We start from the raw sequence: 18,801 nt of genomic DNA, 5'->3' as shown, positions 1-18,801 counted from the left end.
GAAATGGAACCGGTTCAGTCTCTAGATACCTCAAGAATAAACCAAGTTCACCAAGAACCATGGGTTCCTCCTTACCTAGAAAGATTGTACTTAGAGAAACAAATTAGTCATCCTGAATTTGATCTTCAAGGTGAGCTTACAAATATGTGTGTTGGCATATCATTATTCCAAGAAATCAATGATATCCCTACTTAGTTGAAATTGGTAAGGGAGTTGTTTCTAAGGAAGCCGAATAGAAAAGGAAAGGATCCTCAAACTGTTCATGTTATGGGAAAGCTATCATACCTTATGATGGGGGAGTTCTCATGACAAAATACTCAAACCCTAGGAGCCTAGTAGTTAATGTGTAGATCAACCATAATCTCATCGCAATCACATCGATTGACCTTAGGGACTCCATCAATGTTATGATTCATGAAACCATGGAATCTCTAGGATTTTTTGATCTCAGGAAGACCCCCATAGTGCTATAGCTTGTTGATAGATCAACTATCAAACTAGAAGTAATCTTGATGATGTAGTGATCGTAGTATATTCATGGGGATATCCCACCGACTTCATGGTCCTTCAATCCAAGTCTTCTATGGTAGGATATCCTTTAATCTTGGTAAGGCCATGCTTGGCCACTATAGATGCTTATATTGGCTATAGGTTTGGTAACATGATTATTTTTCATGGGATCTCAACAAAACAACTTCCCTATATCCTCCCACCAATATAAATCTTGAAACATCACTTAGGTTGATGGAGAAGAGAGTATAAGGAGGAAGTTTCTCATTTAACATAATTTGTGGTATTCAAAGAAATCAAATTTACATTAAAAACAATCATCTAGAATAAATGGAAATTGTAGAATATTTAACCTCTTACAAAATTAAATAAATATTATATGAATCAATTAAAACTAAATATAGTAATGATTCCAAAGGAAACGTCAATCACAAGACTTGGGTGTCTTGAGTGTTGACTAAGGTTTTGTTCAATCTAGCAAGGATTTCAAAGGCAACGTCGATCAGGCTATTATGATATGTGAATAGGTTTCACTCAAGTGTTAGAAATAAAGATAATGTGAGAGAAGATAATTATAACAACAATAACACGTTAAACAGATTTCAACATTGGAAAGGTAAACTCAAAAAAACGAGCTTATAGATTTATTATTATTATTATTAAAGGTAAAGTGAGAGAAAATTATTATAGCAACAATAACCCATAAAACATGTTTCAACTCGAGATCCCTATGACTTAAATGAAAGCATGCTTTGGCATGAAGCAACCCCTGGAAAACCCAAACTGAGAAAAACTAGCTACTATTATTATTATTATATGGCTTAAATGCAATCATGTGCCCTCTACCACAAATTACAATGGGAAATCCCTAACTCTTTTAATAGACTCCATGACATGTAATCCATGGACTCTAATACCACTCTCCACCAAAACTATATGCATAAACCATGAGTCTAAAGTACTCTGCAACACATTACAATGGAGAATCCTCAAGAATTTTAAACCTTTTGAAAGACTTTATCACATATAATTCATGCACTCTAATATCATAAGGCACCAAAACCATCACCTTGAACTTAATAGCTTTGACTCTTTCACCAAGTCAAATTTACGATTTCCTTATCCAATAACCCAAGAAAAGTTCCCACTAAGATAATATGCACCTTTTACCCATATGTCAAGGATTCAAAATCATAGTACCAATTTGAATCCGGTTGAGAAGATTACCCACTAAGAGAATATGCACCTTTTACCCATATGTCAAGGAGTCAAAATCATAGGACCAATTTGAATCCGGTTAAGAAGATTACCCTCCCTCGGAACTATGGGAACAAACCACCGCAGCAACCAAAAATTAGCTGCGGTCCTAACCGATTGATCTCATTGTAACCCAAGGGTCCTAAATAACTGCCGTTACATGGCAGCCACCTGTGTCGGCCGCAAATATGGAAGAGTACCAGCCGTGATCGTTTTTTTTTCCATTCATATGAATTCCCCTCTCTATATAAATATTGTAACAAAATCTCGCTACTATCATCCAATCTTTTTCACTTCATCGCAATCTCATGGATCAATCAACCACGCCGATGGCCGAGGAAGTATGCAATAATAATAACAATGATATTGTGAAATTGCAGAGCTGCGATGGCAAAATATTTGAGGTGGAAACAGAGGTGGCATCCTCTTCAGGCATCATAAAGAGAATGATGGGGGACTTGGGCACCAACATTACCATTCCTCTGCCTCTCGTTTCTGCCAAGATTCTGCGTCGCGTTATTCAATATTGCAGATACCATGTTCTTGATGCCCCCACTGTATCGCTTGATGCCCTCAAAACGTGGGATGAGGAGTTCGTGAAAGCTCTTGTAGAAGATCGCGCCATACTGTTTGAAGTTACAAAGGCTGCCCACTACCTGGTGGTCACAAATCTTTTGGACTTGATGTGTCAAACTATTGCCGATATGTTGAGAGGGAAAACCGTTGAACAGATGCGTGAGCTTTTCAACATTCCCAATGAAAATTAATCGTTAAATCACTCTGCAATGACAGAGTACTTTGCTTTCTGCAATTTGGTTTGGTTCGTTTGAAAATGAATTTGATAGCATGTCATTAGGTTTAGATTCGCTGCAAACTGTTAAGTGTGAAGCCAAATTCACGGAGGATTCTAGATCAGATCTTTTTAGATCTCGAGGATTCTAGATCTTTTTACACCACTATTAGTTTCTAGAATCACATGCAGGATTCTAGATCTTCTTACACTGCCAGTGGTTTCTAGATCATTCCAGATCTCCATCTGAATCACACATAGGATTTTAGATCTTTCTTTTGCTTCTATAAATTTGTAATTTCTCTGGCCAATGAAAGCAAGCCAAGGCCCAAGCCTATTATGTAATGCAAAGTGATTTCTGTTCTCCAGTGATTGTTTTATCTATTCCGTTGTTTTTGATTAAGTAATCTTGTTGTTTCTCCATTTGTCTATTTTTGTGAATTATTCTCGCTATTGTTGTCTAAGTCTTTGAGTATAAATCCGTTGTGTTATTTATGTTCTGGTCTAATACAAACACTATGTTTAGTATACACATTTCCTTATGCATTTTAGTAGTTTTTGCAAATTTTAGTATTATACTATGGGATGGGAATTTTTATGACACAAAATTTCTCGTTATTTTGGCTTAATAAACGGAAAAATTAGTCAATTTTACATAGGCGATGGGATGTGAGAGTGATAAGTAATGTAACATTGTTAGTACATTGATAGAAATATGTTACGAGTATACATAATTATGTTACATAGTATACTCTTTGCACTTTGAATGCGGTGACTCATAGTATACCCTTTGCACTTTGAATGCGGTGACTCTCCGGTTGTAATTAGTTTGCATGAGGTGACTTTTTTTTGTTGTAATTACTTTGCATGTAGTAAATTGTTACTGTTATTATTGTATATTTGTTATAATTATTTTGTACATAGTGAATTGGTAGATATTACCAATTCAGTATGAGGTAGATCTCACTTATCCAGTATGGGGTAGATCTCACTTTATATTTACGAATACTAAAAAAAAGTTTTATTTAGGTGAAGCATATAGGCCAGATACCATGCGCTAAATTGTTATTAATACTATGCAAAAAACATTCTTAACCCTAATATTAATATTAATAAAAATAAAGATGACACATGGTATAGAGAACCAATGGTATTGACCCATAGTATTCACATGGAATGTAGACTATATAAAGGGTGAAATTTAACCATCATAGATCCATCTTTAATCTAGATCTACTAACCCTGGAGAGGGATCAAATATCTTAATATGCCAACTAGCATAAAGTGAAAAAAGATAAGATTTGATCCCTCGGGGGGCTTGGTACATCGAGAGTAAAGATGGATCTATGGTGGTTTATTTGAAAGTATGCATAATTATTATTCTAATTTATGTTTAATATAATAATAATAAAGTACTATTTAATGTTTGTGTGGATAGGTATAAAAGAGATATTGCAATCTAATGTGATGTTATTGTAATTCTAATTAATTTACGGTTTTTTCAAAGATTTAGGTGTTGTAATTATCTAAAAAATTTGGTAAGTTGTTGAACTACATTTTCTCAAGCTACTTCAATTGTTTTTTAGTCAATAATTTTCTTCTCCAAAGTTTGCCTAGGCTAAATCTTCAACTATTCCTAGATTTTTTTTGTTCAAATATAAGTAAGAAAACCACTTTTGTTTATTTTAATTATAAATAATCTTAAATTCATATATAAATTTTATTAGAATTCCATTATGGTTTTCTCCCTATATTTGAAATTGTGAACAATGAGCTATTTGTTAGTTGAAACTAAGCCCTAGCCAATAGATCTAAAACTGTAAATAGTGGGTTGCTTGTTAGTTGAAACGAAGCCTAGTGCTTCACAATGCGGCTACTAGTATCTGAATCTGTCAAGAAAATAATAAAAAACTTTCGTTTAATAACGAGGATGGAAAAACAAAGAGGGGGATTTCCCGTCAATTTTTACGAATCAATGAAGGAATGATGCCACTTTCACGTTTGACAATCCTTAGGAAAGCAGCCTTTGAGAGAAATAAGTTCTTAAAAGGTCGTTTGCAATGGATAGCATTGCAAGGAACAAATTAGTGGAAGTTACATTCGCACTCCCCGCCAAACACCAAGTTTAAAGAAATATTATTATATTTGGTTCTCCATATGTATTATCAATTAAATTTAAAATGATGACTGCAAGCAGTGGAATCCTTGCCTGTAAGTGTGTGCCATTAATTGTTTGTAGTTCAAAGATCTGATCAATCCACATCTGGTAGAAATATAATTCCGAGCAATGTTAGATGATCACAAATTAAGTATAATGAAACCTTTCAATGGCGTTGTTGCATATGCGGATATAATTGAATCTCTTAATCTCGCTTACACGTTTTTCACTTCTTCCTTCATAGGCCTCGATCCTTATGTCACGTCTCACAATGACCATTGTTTCCTTGCACATGAGTTTGGTGTGGGAACTTTTGAATTGTGGATTCTACCATGTCCTCGGAGGATAATTGTGTGTTCTTTCCCGTAGATATATCCTTTCTCTGGTGTACCAGAAGGTAGTTGTAACATGTTATATATCGAAAGGGAAACAAAAAAGAGTTTACATTTATCTTGAATCAAATTTTAATTAACCTATCAAAACAAACATAATGTTGAAGTGAATGTTCAGAGGGGTGAAAAAATGTCATTCTCATTAGGTTTTGACTATATAAACCATGACTCCTCGACTAATGGAGTGCAATGAGAGATAGTGTATAATAAATAAGATAAATGGGGCACCCCCAGTTCTGGTTCCTTGGTAACCATTTGATCGTGCCAGCGTCCTTGCCTAGCCATTTGATAGGGCCAACGTTCCTTCCTAAGAATTGAAATGGAATCAAACATGCCATTTATTACATCAGTTGCACCTCTATCACAGGTTAAATATTATAAAGTGAAATTATAGCCTCGAATGTGTAAATATGAAAGCCACCACATTACATGTGCATGCCCATAAAAAGAAACAGAACCCACCTTCGTGCATGGATTACACTTTGCATGCCCACGACAACCAAGGAAATCGACACGTGAAATATGTCATTGGATGTTATCCTGAACAGCTCCAAGTGTGCAATCTGAAATCGTCAAGCCAAATATGTCCTTGTATATTTTGTCAGCCAACTCCAACTGTGTATCCATGGTGATGTAACTTTAATTAAGGAACATTTTATGCTTAGAAAGAACAATTACACAGTAGTATATGCTGGGGTTGTCAAACCTTCATAGAGGAAGGTGTATAGTAACGTTGCGGTGGCATAAACGATGACTACTTTCACACGATGACATAAACGATGATTGCTATCACAACGAGTACAGACTACATAAACGATTGTGAGGTACTATGCTACTAGGCCTGCCTCTTCAACTTGGAATATGTTTATCAAACTTGGGCTCTCTTACTTTTCGCGTAGCATATTCTTTCTATAGCAAGTAGGTTATACAACAAGTTAGGATCTGGAATTATTATATCATAATGAATCGAACCCCCTATGAAAGATAGGCTAGAGTGCGAGCAACTGAGGAGGAGTGAGTTACTTTCACTTGATCACTATAGCAACTGGCTATACTAGATATTATGCTCTTGCATTTGTTTGTGCATGCCCCACCAACAAAGGCAAATATAGATGCAGCCCCAGCTTCCCTGATAGGGGGCAGAGCGAATCGCTAAGCGAGTACCCCATTTTGTTCCTTCAGTTCCATGCTTTTCTCTCCCCAAGAGGAACAATTGATGTTAATGAGTATTTTTCGCTGTGGGGATTTGTCTTTCTTACACCATGGGAAGTTAAAAAGCAAGGTGTCGGGCTTTGAGGCCTGGGTCACTAGCCCTAAACCTAAATGTGAACATAAGTTTTAGATAATTACAACACTAAAAGGGTTGGTAATTTCATGGATAAAACGGTTGGTACTTAACTAAGGTTTTGGATCGAAAACCTTTGATAAGAAATCTGTGGACCTGGTTCATTGAATTGAAAGAATACTTGAAACCTTCTATTATACGAAAACTGGTCTTTGAAAAGTACTGATTTTCATCATGGGTTGTTCCAGTGCTGTTCTTTCTTTTTTCATGGCCTTTGAGGGGCACTAAATTCTTTGGATAAAATGTGTGGCAGGTACTCTTGTAGGTCATATCTTGGCTGAATGTCCATTATCATATGTGATGGAGATGTATCCAACCAAGATCTCCAAGGAAATATTCATAGCTACATTTACTTCTCGAAATAACCAAAGCTTCCTTAGCTCTTCCCATCTAAAGGTATGATGCAGACTTTTCTTTCTTTTAAACCTAATACTTGTATTTACTAAAAAGGATTGATGCAATTATTATGCAGATCACTTGATTACAGTATGATTTTTTTTGGTATGTGTAGACTTTCCCTAGACTCATGGAAAATGGAGTCGTAGTACTAGATATGAGAGTAGATTCAGAGCTACCCACAACTGCTTCACTGGTTCTTGGCCATGTTAATTCATATCTCTACAACGAGAGCCCTGCAGAGGTATTTAAACCTTGAATTTCTATATATTGGATTCCAACACAAGGCTGCGTGATTTTATTAGATTTATGTGTAAAAATATAGTGGGATGCGACGATGTTGCCCTTCGAGGAATAGTTTCATAGCTTTTCTTTCCCTATTCCATGATTTCTACATAGCAATAATATGTTTCCACCCCGCTCTGCCCTATTTTACTTGTTACCACACTGGACGTCAACCTGCATGATCTGTTGTAACTCCAACGCCATTTCCAGTCTCCGTGGAGCTCCTGAATTTGTGTGAGGAGAGTTATGGAAGTATCAAACAATTTTGTGTCATGTTAATGAAGGAAAAAATGTTCCCTCTTTTAACTTCCTTCCTTTGAGCACAGGTCTTCTACAAGTAATGTATAGGAAGGAGAGTTATATTTCTTCCACGTAGCTTCTTGGTAATGCCCCGACACAACAGACCTACCTCTTGCAGCAAGCTTACTAAGAAAACCAGGTCACCCAGTCTGCCAAGCAAGGAACCCGATGATATAATCACATAAAGATAGTACTGATGCTTCGTTCTCACCAACCCAAATACAACAATAACCACCATGAAGACTTCTCTCAAAAGACTCAAATCCAAGATCATTCATTGTATTGTAACAAATAAAAAGACATTGTAATATACTACCTCATAATAGGTATTAACCACTACCTCAGTGTATTGAACTTGCAGAAAAGAACGGCTGAAATACAGAAAGCAAGCGGGTGAAATTGTATTTGGTTTTTCGAAACGCACCTGGAACTGAGTGAACGTTCATGAACCTCAGCAATAGTGTTCCTTGTTTTTGTACCCTGTACTTGCTTTTGTTTGCTTCCGTCTTCTTTACCAATAGCTATCTTAGCCCATATCAGTAAGGCATTGTTGACACCTAATCCTCTGCGATTGGGTGAATTTGGAATGTGAACAGTCATCAAGAAGATGAACTGATCAGTCACATTCATGTATATGACAATAGCTACCTAATGAAATAAACAAATCAGTTTTTCTGCCAAGTCTGGAGTTAATCTTGCCTGACATGTTATCAGAGCCAGTTCTTAAAATAGTTGTAACTCCCTTCATTTCTGTTGTTGTCCTCTGTCGTTCTGACCTGAGCTCTGTTCTCAAACGCCTCTGTCATTCTGCCACACCTGCGCTGCCCTAAATTCACTCAGAATCCAAAACCGTTCCAGTGCCTCTGGGCTCTGTCCATTAACGCATATGTCCACTGAGCTTTCGATGCCAAAGATCTGTTGTGGCGGTTGAAGGGAAAGCGACTGTTGTTTGAGGGGACTCGAAAAGATGGTGTTGAGAGTGGGATAGAGCCATTGTAACCTGGAAGCCATTGTTATCACTGTATTGCCTGTATTGACAGTGATTCCATTCCGCGGACGTTTGGGCAGACCCATGAGCTAGGCTGGTGTATTACCCGCCATCATTACTGGATGCTATATTCTTCCGAGTGACCGCACGATGAACTTGCAGTTCGTGCAACGCCATGAAGTAGTACCTTCCGCCATTCAGATCGATCCTTTTGACGGCAACACGCTCATTATTGGAAGTGTCCTGAGCCATGCAGACAGTTCCAAATCCGCCATATCCCAGAACTTCAATAACCTCGTACTTCTCGTCTAATTCGAACAATTTCACTTGCGTCAGACGTATATCTTCTCCACGATATTCCACTTGTACTATGAATTTTCTCTCGCCTGGAGACAAATTCGTAAATTGTTCTGTAATTGTTGTGTAAATTGTTTTGAGAGGACCCTCCTTGGGAAATGCAAGCTTCTGAAGGGCTACTTCAAAGACAGGCTGCAATACGTGGAATACATTCCTCTGTTTGTCGGAGTTTTCAGCGTAACATGCATCACCATTGCCGAAGTACATGTGAAGAACTCCCTGCAAATAAATGCCGCCTCTGTGAACGATTTTCACATGTTGTAGAGTGCCCTTATCCATTGCCATTTTTGCAACTTCATCTGAATTGGGCAGCGTTTAACACAAGCGCTCAATTTTTATGTGATATATATATATGCGGTGATATATGTTACAGTAGTAGCGTTTAACACAAGCGCTCAATTTTTATGTGATATATATATGCTGTGATATATGGTACGGTGATAGCGTTCAACACAGTGCTCATATTTTACAGTGGCAGCGTTTAACACAAGCGCTCAAATTGTTTATGCGGTGATATATATCTGGTGATATATGTTACAGTGGCAGCATGTTATCAACATTCATTTCAATAGTCAATAATATATAAATGGCGTAGCAGAATCAGAATCATTCTTTTAGCAGCAAAAGTTTTTTTTTCTCCACAAAAGCACATTCTTTTTGCCATTAGAAGTATTATTCTATCAGCAGAAGTTATTTTTTTTCACAGAATGCATTCAATCATCTCTATGGTAGGAATAGTTCTCACTGGCAAGGAGAACTATCCTGAATGGTCCCGGATGATAAAACACACCCTCATCTTCAATGAGTTGTGGAAAGGAGTCTGTGTCGGAGAAGGAGAAAATGACCCAGTGCAGCCTACATCAGAAAAAGAGCTCGTCATTTGGGAAAACAGGAATAAAAAAGCCTATGCATTAATCGCAGCATCTGTAAATGAAGAAGTAAGTCGCCATATTTCATCATATTCATCTGCCTTTGAAGCTTTACAAAAGCTGAAAGAACTCTATGGCTCACATTCTGCACTTGAAGTTGTTCAGCTCATGATTAAACTCTTCACTCTTGAACTGAAAAATAATGATCCTCTTGCTCTTGCATCTGAAGTAAAGTCTATAATGCATGATATTAAATCCACTAAGGTTGAGCTGGATATCCCTCTTATTGCTTTTCTCAAGGCACTCTATCCTACATACTCCAATTATCTTGAGTCTTTACAAGCAAATGGAAATCTTAGAGATATAACCTTTGACTCTCTTGTGAAAAAGTTTGCTGAAAGAGAGAAAGCCTTTGGAAAGAAGACAGTCCCTGAATCTTCTGAAGAGACTGTTTGCCTTGCTCATAAAGAAAAGCATCCTGCTCAAGATTCTACAAGACGAAGAGGGGCACACATTCTCAAGCAAAAAAAGCAGATCTGCATTGCATTCGCTGCAAACGAAATGGATCACATGATGCTTCTACATGCAAGCTACCATGGGACAAAATTGAGCAGAAAAGAAACCAGCAGAAAGGTAAAACTGATGATACAGACAAAGGTAAAGCACCTGAATCCGCTAACTATATTGAGGCACAATGTAACATTGGAGTAAATGAAGATTTGTTTAATGCTTCACTTGCTTCTTCGAAAAATGATTGGTTGCTTGATTCAGGAGCAACCCGTCATATGACTCATAGGAAAGATTTTTTTGAAGATTTCACTGACAATGTTGATGGAGCAGTATACTTTGCAGATCAGTCAAAAATCAAGCCATCAGGGCTTGGCACAATCAGGCTTAAACTGCCTAGTCTTCTAGACTTTCTTCTGGATCATGTTCTATATCTCCCACAACTCAAGAGAAACTTGTTGTCCTTGGTCCACATCCGCCAGCAAGGTCACTCCATTCATATGTTTGATGGCAAGCTTGAGGTAAGAAAAGCATCTGACCACTCACTTGTCATGAGGGGAATAGAAGAAGAAAGGCTTCTCAAACTGCAAGGAACATCTGCTCATGCACAACATTTCTCATATATTTCTCATCATGAAGAAGGTACACTTCCATCAAGTTTATTATGGAATGCTAGATTTTGACATTTAAACTATGACAGTCTCCGCTTATTGAAGAAAAATGGTGTTGTTGGTTTGCCTACAATTCCTAGGAAACATAAGCAATGTGATGCTTGCATTCTAGGAAAGCATAGCAAACAGTCTTTTCATGACTCACATTCAAGAGCACATAGGAAGCTTGAACTTATTCATTCAGATTTATGTGGTCCAATGCATGTTTCTTCTGCAAATGGAAATAAATATATCATGACATTTATTGATGATTACACCAGAATGTGTTGGGTTTATTTATTGAAGAACAAATCTGATGCTTTTCAAACATTCAATAATTTTCATAAATGGATTGAAAATGATGCACAATCTCATATTGGGTCTATTCGCAGTGATAATGGAAAAGAATATACATCAAATGAATTTGAAAACTATCTTCGCCAACATAGGATTAAACATCAAACAACTGTGCCTTATAATCCCCAACAGAATGGTGTAGCTGAAAGAATGAATAGAACAATCTTGAATATGGTACGATCCATGCTCTTTTTCAAAAATGTAAAGATAATGTTTTGGGCTGATGCTGTTCTATGTGCTGCATATATAAAGAATAGATGTCCATCTAATGCTATAAGAAACAAGACTCCTTATGAATTGTGGTATGGACATGTTCCTTCGGTAAAACATCTCAGGATCTTTGGTTCCACCTGTTATGCTTTGATACCAAAGGTACATAGAAACAAACTTGGTGCTAGAAGTCGTACGTGTATCTTCCTGGGGTATTCAAACACCTCTAAAGCATACCGCCTCTATGATGAAGTAAATAAAAAGTTTGTTGTATCTAGAGATGTCATTTTTCTGGAATCATCCAAATCTGACAATGTTGTTGAGCGGCAACTTCAACATGTGGAATCTTCTTCTGAAGAACAATCTCCCCTGCATGAAACTCCAACAACGGATGATGCTTTAAGTGATGTAATTGATAGAATTGGGAGACTCAATCTTGATTCAGTCCCAACTCAATCAACAGAGCAGCCTGGACCATCTCAGAAAGGTCCCCCAAAGTGGCTGACAAAGACACTTGAAAGTGTTCATCCTGATGAAATTGGAAAAACGGGAACCAGAAATTCAAACCGACAAAATGGAGGTGATGTAGATGACTCTAATTCACCTGTTGATATGGATATTACTTATGATTGTGAATTGAACTTGTCTACATATTTTGAACCAACTTCCTTCAAAGAAGTTGCTTCTCATGATGAATGGAAAGAAGCGATGAAAAAGGAGTATGATGCCCTCATAAAGAATGGCACTTGGAAGCTGGTTGATCCTCCATTTGGAACCAAACCGATTGGTTGCAAGTGGGTCTACAAGAACAAATACAAAGTTGATGGCTCACTTGACAAGCACAAAGCTAGGCTTGTGGCAAAAGGCTTTGCACAGAAGGAAGGGGTTGATTATGAGGAAACTTTTGCCCCCACAGCAAAATGGGCCACCATCCGGACACTCTTTGCACTAGCTGCTCAGAATGGTTGGAAAGTCCATCAAATGGATGTAAAAACTGCATTCTTGAATGGAGATCTAAAAGAGAATGTTTTTATGTCCAAGCCTGAAGGATTTTCTGTGAAAGGACATGAACATAAAGTATGCAAACTTGTGAAGTCCTTGTATGGCCTCAAACAAGCACCACGAGCCTGGTATGAAAAATTAACTGAGCATCTTCTAAAACTCAACTTCAATCATTTTGATCTTGATGATGCAACTTTATTTGTCAAGAAAGTTGGCAAAATAGTTGTATATCTTGTGGTATATGTAGATGATCTTTTAATGACAGGGAACAATGAAAGCTATATTGCATCCATAAAGAAAGAATTAGGAAAAAGTTTTGAAATGACTGATTTGGGCTATGTTCATTACTATCTTGGCATTGAAGTAACCCAACATCCAAAATCCATATTTCTTTCTCAAAAGAAATACATTGGAGATTTGTTAAACAGATTTGGCATGACAGAGTGAAATCCTCTTTCTACTCCAATGGAACAAAACTTAAAGCTCACATCTATTGAAGGAAAAGAATTTGAGGATGCAACAAAGTATAGACAGCTTGTAGGAAGTCTCATCTACCTCACTACTACCAGACCAGACATTTCATTTACTGTTGGAATCCTCTCCAGGTTCATGCAAAAGCCTTGTGAGGGACATTGGTCTGCTGCAAAAAGAGTTCTAAGGTACTTGAAGGGAACTCAAGACCTTGGAATCAAGTATACACAGGTGGACGACTTCAGCTTGATTGGATACTCTGATTCAGACTTCGATGGAGACAAAGAAACTGGAGTATCTACTTCAGGATATGCTATGAGTCTTGGATCAGGAGTTGTCTCTTGGAGATCACGCAAACAATCAGTTCCAGCAGATTCCATAACAGAAGCAGAATACGTGGCAGCAGCTGAAGCAACAAAAGAAATTGTGTGGCTCAGGAAAATTCTTGAAGATTTGCAGGTAAAACAAGTACAATCAACTCCACTCATGATTGACAACACCTCTGCAATAAAGTTGGCCAAGAACCCAAAGTTCCATGATCGTACAAAGCACATCAATACTAAATATCATCTGATCCGACATCATGTTGAGGCGAAAACAATCCATCTCCGTCATTGTTCCACAAATGAGCAAATTGCAGACATCTTCACCAAAGCGCTTGGAAGAGAAAAGCTTGAAAGATTCAGAACGATGCTTAGACTCACCAACATCCCTTCAGATTAAGGGGGGGAATGTTGACACCTAATCCTCTGCAATTGGGTGAATTTGGAATGTGAACAGTCATCAAGAAGATGAACTGATCAGTCACATTCATGTATATAACAATAGCTACCTAATGAAATAAACGAATCAGTTTTTCTGCCAAGTCTGGAGTTACTCCTGGCCTGACAAGCACTCTCAGTAATACACAAAAAATAGAAATATAGCTACAAGCAGAGAACTATAAATAAGTAACATGTCCAATAATAGGAACTACACGCGAAGGAGTAGGACTGTCGTAAAATAACATGTGAAATCGATGGCATCTAGCATTAGTGCTAAAAAAAAACTTTGGATAGAAATAAATTGTCACTACATACAAAACCTTTGGATATAAATAAGTTGTCACAATGTACAACATTCTTGAACTTTGGATAAATATAACTTAGTCACAATATTTCACATTGTGATGAATGAAGCCTGCAATAAGAGGTTGATTTCCTTCAACAAGACCGTTTCGTTAAAATTTGGATGAATAAAGATCGACACTATAAAACTTTGGTTAAACAATGATATATCTAGAAAACAAACAGTCAAAGACTCAATTAATTGTGCATAAATGATCACCTGATCATTATAGTCATGTTGAAGGCATAAATGATCTACAGATCGTTATAGTCATGTTGAAGGAAGGGAAGGGACTAATAAGGGGATTAAATTTGATTTAAGGGACAACAGATTTAAATAATGATGGTGTTGTAAAATCAAATTTTGCTAGTAATTATATTGTGTTAAAATTTAAATTTCTAAAGGATTTTGAAAATATAAAATGTATATTTTTGGGTGGAAGAGATGTAATGTCATGTTCTGTAAATATTTGGACTCAATAAAATTACATAAAATAAAGTTAAACAAAAATATTAATGTAAGTAGCTTAATCATTTTAACTTAAAAGTATTCACGTAGAATAACCAATTAAACCAAACTTAGACCCATGTTATCTCCAAATCTAACTCAAATCTCTTTTCACTACAAAAAATATTTATATCTCAAGAGATTTGATCCCTTTGGGTGCTTGGTAGATCCGAAGTTAGGATGTATCTAGGATGGTTTTACAAATTTTAGTTGTTTTGAGAGGCACTCTTGAGCCGAGTATAGAAGAAATGTTGTAATGTACTGTCTTGTAAGTATTTTTACTTGGTCAAATTACATAAAAACCAAATTAAATTAAAAAGAAAATAAAGTAAATAAATAAATAATCAAACATTATGGGACTCTATTTCAACAACGCATGGTTTTTCTCATGGTATTTCTAACCCAGGATTTTTCCCATGATATTCTTTGGCAACAAAGGATATGCTTATTCCTAGGAAGACTATACAAGCAACATATAACTTAGATAACATTTTTCATTCAAGGTGAAAACCCATGAGATTACATTCCTCTTCCGTCAAAAGTGACACATATCAATTTCATAATCATGGTGACAAACCATCAAAAGAAGAATTCATGAGGATAAAGAAGGTTTTACTTTTAAATAAAGTGAAAATATAGACAGTGGTTCAAATAAATGGAGATAATTTTAAAACTTTATTTATTTCTTTGTATTTAAAGAGTTCATGCAATCTTAAATAAATGGATACATTTTTCATGTTCTTATACTCAAAATTTGAAAAAAATAAGATTTTTTTCAACCTTTTTAGTTTCTACCATATTTCGAAGAAGTGGAAACATATTGTGTAGAGGTTTTACATATTTTCCCTAATTAAGAAGTTGTGGAATTATCTATAGGAGCCTTGATGGTTTTATTTTAGTTATTATAGCGATTTTGTTTAAGATGAATTCAAATGTTTTATTTTTAGTCAAATTTAAATCTATAATAGTTCACCAACTTAACAATTTTTGTAATTGAAGTTGTATTTTTAAATGTAAAGATAAATGTAATATATTTAAAATTAAAAACAAAATAAAAACTTTAAAAATTTAACCATTTAAATTTACCCCCTTTATTTTCATGTGAGTTTTTTTTTTATATTGTCTAAAGTAATTGAGTTGTTCCTCTCACATGAACTATTTTTATTATTTTATTGTTTCAAATGAATATCAATTAAGAATATGTTTTTATATCAATGAAACTAAATGCCAACCATTGTTTTATGGAACTCTTATTTTTGGACTCAAATAAAGGAATTCCCATATAAAGGTTGTTGCCATGGCAATATTCACAAGGACTTGTCAGGTATAATGATCTCTCTCTCTCTCTCTCTCTCTCTCTCTCTCTCTCTCTATATATATATATATATATATATATATATATATATATATATATACTATTTTATTCTAAGTCGTAGATGTGCATCCCTAAGATGCAACTCCTACAACCTCAAGCCACAATTGTTGCAACTTTAATGCACAATTGTCGCACCTGGATACAAGAAACTTATTTATGGAACCATTGCAGTAACCCTAAGTTACAACTGCTATTCCCTTATTAAAATAAAATAATTATTGTATAAATGTTGTTTCTATGTATCTATGCCTCAACTTCAATATTGAAAAGGAATTTTCAAGTATAATGATATCTTAATATATATGTTTTCCTGTATATATATAAATTTTATTCCAAGTAGCAAATGCTACATCCCCCAGTCATAACTTCTACAATCTTAAGCATCAATTGTTGCAACTTTAACACATAGTCACTACAACAAGATACAAGGGATTATTTTATCGAGCCACTGCTACAACCTTAAGTTATAGTTGTTGTTCCCTTACTCAAATAAAAAAATTCTCATATAAATGTCGGTTTCCATGTATCTATGCCTCGGCTTCAATACTGACAAGGGCTTGTTAGGTATAATGATCTCTAAATTCCCCATTATTTTCAAACTAACTATGACTTATTGTAAAGCCCACCCTTTTCCTCTCACAATACATTCCACTATCTTATAAATTAGTTACCAGGAGGGGATTCAGGCACTCGTTGAATTTCAAACTTTTATGGAGTAAATTTTCTGGTCATGAATCATCTCATTCTAGTTACTTCCTTAAAATGCCATTTTGAAGCAATTTGTGTAAATCATTCTAAAAAATAGTGACAAAAAAATTTGTGGAGGATCATTCGTATAAGTATTTCCATAAACTTTAACAACAATGTTGCATCAATGACTATAAAGGACATTTCCTTATCCTCTAAAAAAACTCCATTCCACTATACTTTAGGCGATCTTTTTGAACTACATTTAATCTTATTTAGAGCCTCTGAATGTCTAGATGGAAGCTCGTTCATTTTATTTTTTAATTTCCAATGATGTCGTCATATAATGTCGTTTCCTTCAAAATTCCATTGGTCTTACAATGTCCTAGTGTCAGCCTTCAGACACCCATTTCGACAGCACAAACGTCGCAACTATGGCAGGTTCGTCATAACATATTTTAAAAAATCTATGATGACATCATTCTTCGAACCCCTGTCTGATGGTAGAAATATCGCAATCATGGTAGGTTCGTCGTAATATCTTTTCTAAAATTTTGCAGCATTGTCGATCTTCCGACTCACATTTGGACAACACAAACATCATAACGATGGCAAATTTGTCAGAAAATATTTTCGTAAAATTCTCACTGACGTCAATCTTCTAATGCAATTTTCGACAGCACAATATGTTGTCACAATGGGTAAACTGTCAGAAGAAGTTTACTTTCAGCAGGTCATCTGACGATGGTTTGCAACAAATATATAGGATCATTTATCAAACTTTCAACAAAATGTCAATGAGTATATTCGAAGAATAGATTCCAGAGATTCGATGATTATTATCATCATAATTTTGATGAAAAAGACGATGTCGAAATTACAACTTCAACGGAAACGACGTTTCCTCAAATCTCCTTTTTCAGAAAGAAAAATCATTATATAGATTATATTGAGAGAATATAAGCTCATATGATACAAAAATCAACAAATAGAAGCTGTATGACCTAGATAGTAGAAATACCAGCAGTATGTGCCTGGTAATTGGGATGCAAAACAGATAGAAAAAATGCCCAAAAAGAGTGACATGCATAGTGACATACATAGTGACAAATATAGAACGATACCATGCGGAAGCGGCACATACCAGATCTGTTTAGATAAGGGAATCTAAAAACAGGGATATAACATGACATGATCAAATCACATAGAGGCAGAAGATGAAGGGGCTAGCAGCTAGGAATGGAGAAATCCTAAATGAGCGAGGAATGCCCATCGAGAGAAACCTTCAGGGACCAGGATCCAGTCCCGAGAACCAAGCCTTCCTTTGACAGAGAGTCTGCTTGTTGATTTTGATTACGGTATATGTGCTGGATTGAGCAGTTTTTCATGAGACCCCAGAAAAACTTAATCTTGTCCAGCCAGCCAGCAAGGTGGGGACATCTGATGTGGCTAGAGCCCAAGACATGGTCGATCACAGATTTTGAATCACCAAAGATAGAAATAGACTGAATGTCAAAAAAAGTGCAAAAAGCAAGAAGACCTGCAAGGGCTTGCATCTCCGCTAAGCTGTTTGAGCCTCTTCCTCCGTTCCATGAGATAAAATATTGCATATTCTCGTCCATGATGATGTGAACCCCGCAACCACAAATTCCTTGTTGTTCTGCACCGTCAAAAAAGGCCTTTGGAGTCTTTAAGCAGGAGCAAATGTCGCCAGAACTGTGGCGTTTCTGCACTTTAGGCTGATGTCTTGGAATAGAGTCATAAATCGTGGTGATATGCTGCAAAATAGACATGAGAGGGGATTTTGTTTCCTTAAAAATCTTGTTGTTCCGCCATTTCCAGGCGCACCACAGAACGATAATAATCAGAGGTCTCCATGATTCTTTTTGCATACTCCACCACTCAAACGCTCCCTGTGTGGAACTAAAAGCAATGAGAGGATAGCCGAAGAGATTTGCCAGGACTTGCTAGATTTGCAACATAGATTGACATTGGAAAAACATGTGAAAGTTGGATTCTTCGTGAGAGTCACACATCGCACATCTGCTTGGCCCATGCCAGTTTCTCTTTCTTAAATTCTCCCATGTCAAATTTTTGTTGTAGTATACAAGCCACGAGAAAAAAATTGATTTCGAAGGGCAGCCTGACTTCCACAAGAGCAGAGGAAAAATGGAATTGCAGCCGAGAGCCTTGAGACTGATCAGGTTGGAGTAAATATCTTTTACTTGAACAGCGGAACTTGTGTTAGGAGCTGACCATACCAGATAGTCTGTAGTTCCAG

The 18,801-nt window shown here is 36.3% G+C and overlaps 1 pseudogene; it reads left to right on the top strand.

The window, feature by feature from the left end:
- Window positions 1-2,096: 2,096 nt before the first annotated feature.
- Window positions 2,097-2,534, top strand: LOC149251987 (SKP1-like protein 1A pseudogene; annotated as a pseudogene).
- The last annotated feature ends 16,267 nt before the right edge of the window (window positions 2,535-18,801 follow it).

The sequence above is a fragment of the Pinus tabuliformis genome, chromosome 7 (assembly GCF_031772625.1).
Source record: "Pinus tabuliformis cultivar Carrire ecotype Pingquan chromosome 7, CPIR1, whole genome shotgun sequence".
Classification (NCBI taxonomy): Eukaryota; Viridiplantae; Streptophyta; class Pinopsida; order Pinales; family Pinaceae; genus Pinus; species Pinus tabuliformis.
This window is presented reverse-complemented; position numbering and strand designations above follow the sequence as displayed.